This window comes from Carlito syrichta, unplaced genomic scaffold, assembly GCF_000164805.1.
Source record: "Carlito syrichta isolate Samal-C Ts95f unplaced genomic scaffold, Tarsius_syrichta-2.0.1 Scaffold153201, whole genome shotgun sequence".
Classification (NCBI taxonomy): Eukaryota; Metazoa; Chordata; class Mammalia; order Primates; family Tarsiidae; genus Carlito; species Carlito syrichta.
Window position 1 is genome coordinate 3331 of NW_007097297.1, and position 10101 is coordinate 13431.

The following is a 10101-nucleotide window of genomic DNA, read 5'->3' on the forward strand; positions in this document are numbered from 1 at the left end:
GCAACTTGGAGAGACCTCATCTCTACCATAAGTCAAGAAAAATTAGCTGGGCATGGTGGCACATGCTTGTGGTTCCAGCTACTTGGAAGGCTGAAGTGGAAGGATCACCTGAGCCCAGTAGGTCGAGGCTGTGGAGGCCGTGAGCATACCGTTGCACTTCAGCCTGGGCGACAGAGTGAGACTCTGACTTAAAAAAAAAAAAAAGCAAAATGTAATTTTGTGGATATCAATAAACTCATTCTAAAGTCTATATAGAAAGGCAAAAGACCCAGAATGGCCAACGCAGTGTTGAAGAAGAAAAACAACATTGTAGGACTGATACTAACTGACTTCAAAAGAGTGTGATATTGGCAAAGAATAGACAAACAGACCAATGGAACACCACACAAATACAGTCAACTGATCTTTGATAAAGCAGCAAAAACAATACAATGGAGAAGAGATTGTCTTTTCAACAAATGGTGCTGGCACAACAGAATATACACATTAAAAAACAACCTAGGCACACCATAAACCCTTCACAAAAATTAACTCAAAATGGATTACAGACCTAAATGTAAAAAACAAAACTGTAAAACTTCTAGAAGATGACATGAGAAAATCTAGATGACCTTGTGTTTGATAATGACTTTTAATTAATTAGTTAATTAATTAATTATTTTTTGAGTCGGAGTCTCACTCTGTCACCCAGGCTGGAGTGTGGAGACACAATCACAACTCACCACAGCCTTGACCTCCTGGGCTCAGGTGATACTCCTGCCTCAGCCTTCTGAGTAGATGGAACTACAGGCAGGCACCACCACTCCCATCTCATTTTTTAAAGTTTTTTGTAGCGACGAGCTCTTGCTCTGTTGCCCAGACTATGACTTTTTAGATTCAACACCAAAGTCATGATCCATGAAAGAAACAATTGATAAACTGGACTTCTTTGGAGTTAAAATTTTCTGCCTGCAAACGATTGTGAAGAGAATGAAAAGAGAAGCCAATAGCAGGGAGAAAGTTCTTGCAGAGGTTATAGCTGATAAAGGACTGTTAACCAAAATATACAAAGAACACTTAACACTCAACAGTAAGAAAACAACTCAAAAAGGGGCCCAACACCTTGATAGACTCTTTACCAAAGACGAAATGCAGATGGCAAACAGGCTTCTGAAAAAATGTTCCACATCACATGTCATCAAGGAAATGCCAATTAAAACAATGAGATACCACTGCACACCTATTAAAATGGCCAAAATACAGGACATTGGCAGCCTCAAAGCAGGGGATGAGGAGCAACAGAAACTCTCAAGGTGGGAATACAAAATGGTTTAGTCATTTTGGAGGATAGTTGGGCAGTTTTTACATAAAACTAAATATACTCTTCCATTAAGATCCAGCAGTTGGCTGGGCTCGGTGGCTCAGCCTGTAATCCCAGTACTTTGGGAAGCCGAGGCAAATGGATTGCCTGAGCCCTGTGGGTTCAGACCAGCCCGGACAACTTGGCAAGCCCTTGTCTCTACAATAAATCAAACATTATCTGGGCATGGTAGTGCACACCTATAGTTCCGGCTACTTGGAAGGCTGAGGTGGAAGGATCGCCAGAGACTGGAAGGTTGACGCTGGGGTGGCTGTGAGCATGCCACTGCATTCCAGCCTGGGCAACAGAGTGCGACTCCAACTCAAAAAAAAAAAAGATCTAGCAGTTGTGCCCCTTAGTATTTACCCACAGGAGCTGAAAGCTTATGTCCACACAGAAACCTGCATATGGATGTTTATAGCAGCTTTATTCATAATTGTCAAAACTTGGAAGTAATCTAGATGTCCTTTGTTTTTGTTGTTATTGCTATTGTTTTTGTAGAGGTAGGGACCGATTATGTTGCCCAGCCTGGTCTGAACTCCTGGCCTCAAGCAGTTCTCCCACCTTGGCCTCCCAGAGCACTGGGATTCCAGGCATGAGCCACTGCACCTGGCCCCAAGATGTTCTGTAGTAAATGAATGGATAAATAAATTGCGGTACATTCAGACAATGCAATTTTATTCAGCACTAAAAAGAAATAAGCTACTAAGCCATCAAAAGACATGGAAGAAAATTGAATGCATACAATTAAGTGAAAGAAGCCAATCTGGGCCGGGCGCAGTTGCTCATGCTTGGAATCCCACTATGGGAGGCTGTGGCGAGAGGATTGCCTGAGTCCACGGGTTCAAGACCAGCCTAGGAAGCACAGCAAGACCTTGTCTCTACAATAAATTAAAAAAAAAAAAAAAAATTAGGAAGGCTGAAGCAGAAGGATCACCTGAGCCCAGCAGGTCAATTCTGCAGTGGCCATGAGCATGCCACTGCATTCCAGCCTGGGCAACAGTGAAACTCGGACTCAAAAAAAAAAAGTGCCAATCTGAAAAGACTATATACTGTATTATTACAACTACATGACATTCTGAAAAACAATAACCTATGGAGACAATAAAAAGATCAGTGGTTGCCAGGGGTTAGGGGGAAGGAAGGATGAATAGGTGGAGCCCAGAGGATTCATTGGGCAGTGAAACCACTGTATGATACTACAATGCTGGATACATGTTATTGGACATTTGTGGAAACCCTCCAATGTGCAACACCAAGAGTAAGCCCTAAACTGGATGGGGTAAAAAAATTTGGTACATATACACAATGGAATATTATGCAGCCATAAAGAAGGACAAACATATGGACTTTGGATGGATTTAGAGTCCATCACACTCAGTGATCTAGCACAGCAACAAAGAACTGAAGACCACAGGTTCTCACTCATAAGCAGACCCTGAACATTTACCATAATACTATAAGAAAGGGATTGGCAGTAGCAGGAAGCTGCCGGGGGGGGTCGGGGGGGCACATAACATCAATAAGGGTACCTGATCTCAAGCCAGGCAAAGTGGGGACCAAAGGGAGGCCCAAACTTCACCTGTACGATGACCACTTGTATACCTGAATTGTACCCCACATCTTGAACATGAATTTTTTTTAATTAAAAAAAAAGAATGAACCCTAATGTAACATATGAACTTTGGGTGATGACGCGGCAATGTAGTTTCATCAGTTGTAATGACTGTCCCTCTGTGGTGTGGGATGTTGATAACGGAGGTGCTGATGTGCTGGGGCAAAGGGTATGTGGGAAATCTCTGTACCTTCCTCTTATTTTGCCATGATCCTAAGACTGCTCTGAATAAAGTCTTAAAATATAAATCTACATCTAAAGCTTCGTCTAGATTTAGATAGAGACAGAGATAGATAGAGATGGATATAGGTGGATAGAGAGATAGAGAGATATTGTACCCCACATCTTTAAAATTAAAAAATAACTGGGCACGGTGGCTCAGCCTGTAATCCCAGCTCTTTGGGAGGCCGAGGTGAGTGGATTGCCTGAGCCCGCGGGCTCAAGACCCACCTGGGCAACTTGGCGAGACCTCATCTCCACAATAAACCAAAAATTAGCTGGGCGTGGTAGTGCGCGCCTGTAATTCAGGCTACTCGGAATACTGAGGTGGAAGGATCGCCGGAGCCCAGCGGGTCGAGGCTGCGGTGGCTGGGAGCGTGCCACTGCACTAGCCTGGGCGATGGAGTGAGACTCCAACTCAAAAAAAAAAATATTAAAAATAAATAAAATTTAAAAATAAATACATACATTTTAAAAAATCCATTATTTATATGTTAAAAAAGAAAGAAAGAAAAGGCCAGGTTCAGTAGGTCAAGCCTGTAATCCCAGGCCTGAGATCAGGGGTTCGAGACCAGCCTGGGCAACTTGGTGAGCCCTCCTCTCTACAATAAAGCGAAAAATTAGCCGGGCGTGGTGGCTCGCACCTGTAGTTCCAGCTACTTGGAAGGCTGAGGCAGAAGGATCACCTGAACCCAGCAGGTCGAGGCTGCGGTGGCCGGGAGCGTGCCACTGCACTCTAGCCTGGGCTACGGAGTGAAACTCTAACTCAAAAAAAGGAGAAGCTGAAACTGAGGACACCAGTAAGAAAGACTTGGTTGGTGATGGTACTAAATAAATACAAATAAATAAATAACAAATAAATAAAATATGTTTCTGTGCTCTGTGGTATGGCACAAGAACACTCTTATTTCCTCGGTGTTTATTGTATCGTGAACAATCAATAACAGGTGTTTCAGGACGATGGTGTATTTCACCATAAAATGTGTATTTACTGCCACCATCACTGTAGACACAAAAAGCTGCCTCTGCGATCAAAATTGATAACTAATTCGGGAAAGACAGCTGCAGGGTGAAAGACAATCGTGACTTCCATGTGGCAGGTAGTGCCAGGACGTGGATGCCTCATTTTCAACAAAGGCAGTACTGTTTTCTTAAGGTCTGATGTCAAAATAATAGGAGCCGGAGACAGATCGTACACTTCAGGAAGTATTATGCCTAGGGTTTACATGATATCCTCCTGCCAGCTCCTTCCGCAGAGGAGCTCAAAGGTCTGCCAGGTCTTCCCCTCCTGGCTTCTCATTCTCCATCCTTCTCTCCCTCCCTTCCTTCACACACCCGCTCTGCGCCCTCACCAGCTCCTGACACTCTACACTCAGACCTCTGGGCTGATCTCCATAGATCCGGGGATGATGGATCACCCAGATGGTTTGTAGCAAGCTCAGCAATGGGCAGAGGGGTCCTGTGTGTAAGGCCCTTCTTCTTGGAGCACTCTCCCTTGCTGTCCTCAAGGAAGGCTTGCCTTTCTTAAAAGCCTCCCTCAAATCTCGCCATCTTTATGGTCTTGAGATCACCCAGCTGGATTTACTGGGCAACAGTAAATTTCAGTCTGTCTTCCAACACCGATGACAGTGGCTTATGCTAGAGAATCGCTTATGGAGGGACCTCTCATTCCTGCTGATCAAGGGTCGAATTGATGTGTTGAATGTCGTATATTTCAAATGAGATCATTTGGAAAGCATTTTCCTATGCAGTGTCTTAGGAACAGGTCCATAAAATTCATCATGAAGAGTGAATATGTGTTATGTGTTTTGAAACTCTGCCTTTGAAAAACACCTTTTCCACTGGGCTCAGTGGCTCAGCCTGTAATCCCAGCATTTTGGGAGGCCGAGGCAAGTGGACTGCCTGAGCCCGCAGGTTCGAGACCAGCCCAGGCAACTTGGTGAGACCTCACCACTACAATAAAAATAAAAAATTAGCCAGGCATGGTAGCACGTGCCTGTAGTTCTGGCTACTTGGAAGGCTGAGGTGGAAGGATCACCGGAGTCCAGCAGGTCATGCTCACAGCCACTGCAACCTTGACCTGCTGGGCTCAGCCGATCCTTCTTCCTCAGTCTTTCAAGTAACCGAAACTACAGGCGCAGGGCACCACGCTTGGTTAAATTTTTTTTTTTAACTTATTGTAGAGACAAGGTCTTGCCCTTTTGCCCAGGGTGGTCTCGAATCCCTGGACTCAGGCAATCCTCTCACCTCTGCCTCCCAAAGTGCTGGGATTACAGGTATGAGCCACTGTACCAAGCTCAACCTTTTCCACTCTTTTTGTTGTTGTTGTTGTTTGTTTGTTTGTTTGTTTTTCTTTGAGTTGGAGTCTCACTCTGTTGCCCAGACTGGAGTGCAGTGGCCGCTCCCACCACTGCAGCCTCAACCTGCCGGGCTCCGGCGATCCTTCTGCCTCAGCCTTTCAAGTAGCTGGAACTACAGGCACGTACTACCATGCCCGGCTAATTTTTTGATTTATTGTAGAGATGAGGTCTCGCCGAGTTGCCCAGGTGGGTCTCGAACCTGCGGGCTCAGGCAATCCACTCACCTCAGCCTCCCAAAGGCGCGGGATTACAGGCTGAGCCACCAAGTCCGGCTCCTTTATCCACTCTTAAAGTGGAGAATAAATGATGCAATGTTGTATGATCATAAAATGAAGGTTTATGAATGACAGATAATGAAGTGAATTGACGACCGGTATTAATCTGTTGACTGGTGTCCTTGTCCCTTCTGTTTTAGTCACTCCATCTTTCTCCAGGGCAATACAATGTGCTTCCTGCACCAGTTCCCAAGTACGCGTCCAGGTAATTATATACTTACTAATTAAGCAACTTCTAATCATTTCACTCTTGCCTTTCTATTTCTACACTTACACGAGAGGGGATTCCCCCAAAACCTGAATTTACTTATAAAAAATTGTTTATTCTTACATGTTTAATCTTCAGTCACCTGCAAAATCCTCTCCGTTTGATGCAATACACCTATTGAGATGTTTTTTCCACAGCTCTAAATAGTTTTTTTTTTTTTTTTTTTTTGAGTTAGAGTCTCACTCTGTTACCCAGGCTGGAGGGCACTGGCACGCTATGGGCCACCACAGCCTCGACCTGCTGGGCTCAGGTGATCCTTCAACCTCAGCCTTCTAAGTAGCTGGAACTACAAGCACGCACCACCATGCCTGGCTAATTTTTTTATTTATTGTAGAGATGAGGTCTTGCCAAGTTGTCCAGGCTGGTCTCGAACTCAAGGGCTCAGGCAATCCTCTTGCCTCGGTCTCCCAAAGTGCTGGGATTATAGGTGTGAGCCACTGCGCCTGACCTTCTAAACAGTTTTTGAACTCACCAATTTTTTGATGACTTTTAATGCTTCTGCCATTTTTTGTTTCACCTCTTACACATTGCCAAAACATTTTCCTTTGAGGGCTTTTTTTTTTTTTTTTTTTTTTAATCCAGAGAAACAAAAAAAGTTGCTCAGGGGAGATCAGGTGAATAGGAAGGGTGGGGCACAAGGAGTAATGCCATTTTTGGTCAAAAACTACTGAACACTCGGTGTGATATGGGCAGATACACTGGTAGATCACCCATCATGAAACAAGCTAATGTGCTGAAAGAATCTTTTTTAAAAAACTCCAGATTCAGCCTCTTTCAACAACACTAGCTGGTGCCCTGATTCCAATGGGTTTCTAGAACACTTGCCTAGTGGGGGAAGCCAGTAGTACAAAGGGGCTTGCCTTCCAAAAAATAATTGCAGTTTTTTGGGGTCTCCTCAGTATATCAATACTCCTGGTTTTTAAACTTCATGTATGCATCTCATATACCGATGAGCATTTTCAAGTATTTAATGACAAATAGGAAATAAGTTTACAAAGATCTCTACTTTAAAAAACAGATTTAGAGGCTGGGCATGATAGCTCATGCCTGTGATCCCAGCACTTTGAGAGACTGAGGTACAAAGATAATTTGAGGCCAGAAGCTTAGACCAGCCTGGGCAACGTGGCGAGACCTCATCTCTACCAAAAATTAAGAAATTAGCTGGGCGTGGTGGTGCACTCCTGCAGTCCTAGCTACTTGGAAGTGGGAGAATTGCTTAAGCCCAGAAGTTTAAGGCTGCAGTGATCATACCACTGAACTCCAGCCTGGGTAACAGAGTAAGATCCTGTCTCTTTTTTGTTTGTTTGTTTGTTTGTTGGTTTGTTTTTTGAGTTGGAGTCTCACTCCGTTGCCCAGACTGGAGTGCAGTGGCCGCTCCCGGCCACCACAGCCTCGACCTGCTGGGCTCCAGCGCCTCAGCCTTCCAAGTAGCTGGAACTACAGGCGCGTGCTGCCACACCTGGCTAATTTTTTGACTTATTGTAGAGATGAAGTCTCACCAAGTTGCCCAAGCGGGTCTCGAACCCGTGGGCTCAGGCAATCTACTCACCTCAGCTTCCCAAGGCATGGGATTACAGGCTAAGCCACCGAGCCCGGCAGATCCTGTCTCTTAAAAGGAAAGATTTTTAATAACAATTTTTGTTTTCTTTCTTCTTCTTTTTTTAAATAGGAGCTTTGTATTTCGTTCTACAGTTCAAAGATTCCCAACAGGCTACTTTATTCCTGTAAGTATAATTTAGATAGTTAACTCATGAGGAATTTAAATATTAAAATATGCCATGAGATATTAAGATGAACATTTTGCTCATTGTAGTCGATAAGCTATGAATGATTAATGCAATGGATTTAAGATATACTTAAAGTATATCTGAAGTTCTACTAGGGCGTTCAATGTGAGTAACCTATTTGTGGCAAGTTCTAGAAGAAAATGTCTGGTTCCTTTACTTCTTCTGGGTCTTGACTCAATTACTGCTCTCAGGAAGCTCTGCCTGAGCTCCTTATTCAAAATCTCCAGTCCCAGCTGGATACGGTGGCTCATGCCTATAATCCCAGCACTTTGGGAGGCCGAGCTAAGAGGACTGCCTGAGCCCACAGATTCGAGACCAACCTGGGCAACTTGGTGAGACCTCATCTCCACAACAAATAATAACAAAAAAAATTAGACAGATGTGATGGCACACACCTGTAGTTCTAACTACTTGAAAGGCTGAGGTAGAAGATCACCTGAACCCAGCAGGTCGAGGTTGCGGTGGCCGTGAGCGTGCCACTGCACTCCAACTTGGGTGACAGAGTGACTCTGACTCAAAAAAAAAAAAAATCCCCAGTCCCCTTCCCTGGTTTATTTATTTTTTCTCCATAGCATTCATCACTGTCAGGCAGACTACATTAAAATGTACCTAGTTTGTTTGCATCTGTCTCCCCACTAGGACATAAGCTTTATGAAAGCAGGGGTTTCTGTCTTGGATACCTAGTACTTGGAAAAGTGGCTGGCACGCAGTATTTGTTGAACTAATTAATTAAATCACTAGAGAGAGTCAATAGATCATTGTATTAACAACAAAAAGTAAGCATATCTTTAGTTTATTCCCTTCCAAAAATGTGAAAATGCTTTTCTTTTTCTAAATATTTCCAAATGCATGTATGTGAGGTTTTTTTTGTTTTATTTTGAGTTGGAGTCTCACTCTGTCGCCCAGACTGGAGTACAGTGGCCACTCCCAGCCACCGCAGCCTCGACCTGCTGGGATCTGGCGATCCTTCCGCCTCAGCCTTCTGAGTAGCCAGAATTACAGGCGCGCGCTACCACGCCTGGCTGATTTTTTTGATTTATTGTAGAGATGAGGTCTCACCTGCCCAGGTGGGTCTCAAACCGCGGGCTCAGACAATCCACTCACCTCAGCCTCCCAAAGGCGCGGGATTAGAGGCTGAGCCACTGAGCCTGGCTGTATGTGAGTTTTGATAACAATGAACTATTTCAGATACCTAACTAATTAGTAAGGTGTCAAAAAATAAATAATGATCTAAATAATCTGCAAGAATGAGAAAATACAAAATTGTTTTGGGGTGGTTTGATGGATTATAGTTATTTATTTGTAATTACAAACTCAGCATCAAAAAAGACTATACAAGTTGGGCTCGGTGGCTCAGCCTGTAATCCCGCGCCTTTGGGAGGCTGAGGTGAGTGGATTGCCTGAGCCCATGGGTTCGAGACCCGCCTGGGCAGGCGAGACCTCATCTCTACAATAAATCAAAAATCAGCCAGGCGTGGTAGTGCGCGCCTGTAATTCCGGCTACTCGGAAGGCTGAGGTGGAAGGATCGCTGGAGCCCAGCAGGTCGAGGCTGCGGTGGCCGGGAGCGGCCACTGCCCTCCAGTCTGGGGGACAGAGTGAGACTCCAACTCAAAAAAAAAAAAAAAAAAAGACCATACAGCAAACATCTGAAGAAGAAATTCAGATAACTGAACAGAGCTGGGAAACAGACCCTGGAACATACAAGATGTTTTTGTTTGATAAAGATGGTATGACAATTTAGTAGAGAAAGGAAAGAGCACAGTGTGCTCGATAAATTATTAATAACTTGGAAAAATTAAGTTAGATTCTCACCTCATTCCACACATTAAAATACATTCCATATTGATTAAAGAATCAGACACTTTTGAAATCATTAAACCAGAAGAAAATATATGAGTATCTATCTACTCTTAGGATAAGACAGACTTTCTACAATAATAGCAATGGAAGAGAGATACTAAATGTGATTAAATAACATTTTTTGGTGTGTATCAGAAAACAAACCATAAACAAAGTTCATAGGCAAACGCAGATTAGGAAAAGCATTTTCTTTCTTTCTTTTTTTTTTTGAATTGGAGTCTCACTCTGTCGCCCAGACTGGAGTGCAGTGACCGCTTCCGGCCACCGCAGCCTCGCCTCCTGGGCTCCGGCGAGCCTTCCGCCTCAGCCTTCCGAGTAGCCGGAATTACAGGTGCGCGCTACCACGCCCGGCTGATTTTTTGATTTATTGTAGAGAT

The 10101-nt window shown here is 44.0% G+C and overlaps 1 long non-coding RNA gene across 1 annotated transcript in view; it reads left to right on the top strand.

The window, feature by feature from the left end:
* Positions 1-5948: 5948 nt before the first annotated feature.
* The window catches only part of LOC103251995, a 33649-nt gene continuing 29496 nt past the window's right edge, over positions 5949-10101 (top strand). Inside the window, exons 1-2 of the long non-coding RNA XR_002481497.1 lie at positions 5949-6013; positions 7746-7800. This is a non-coding gene — a long non-coding RNA (uncharacterized LOC103251995). The remainder of the gene's footprint in view (positions 6014-7745; positions 7801-10101) is intronic.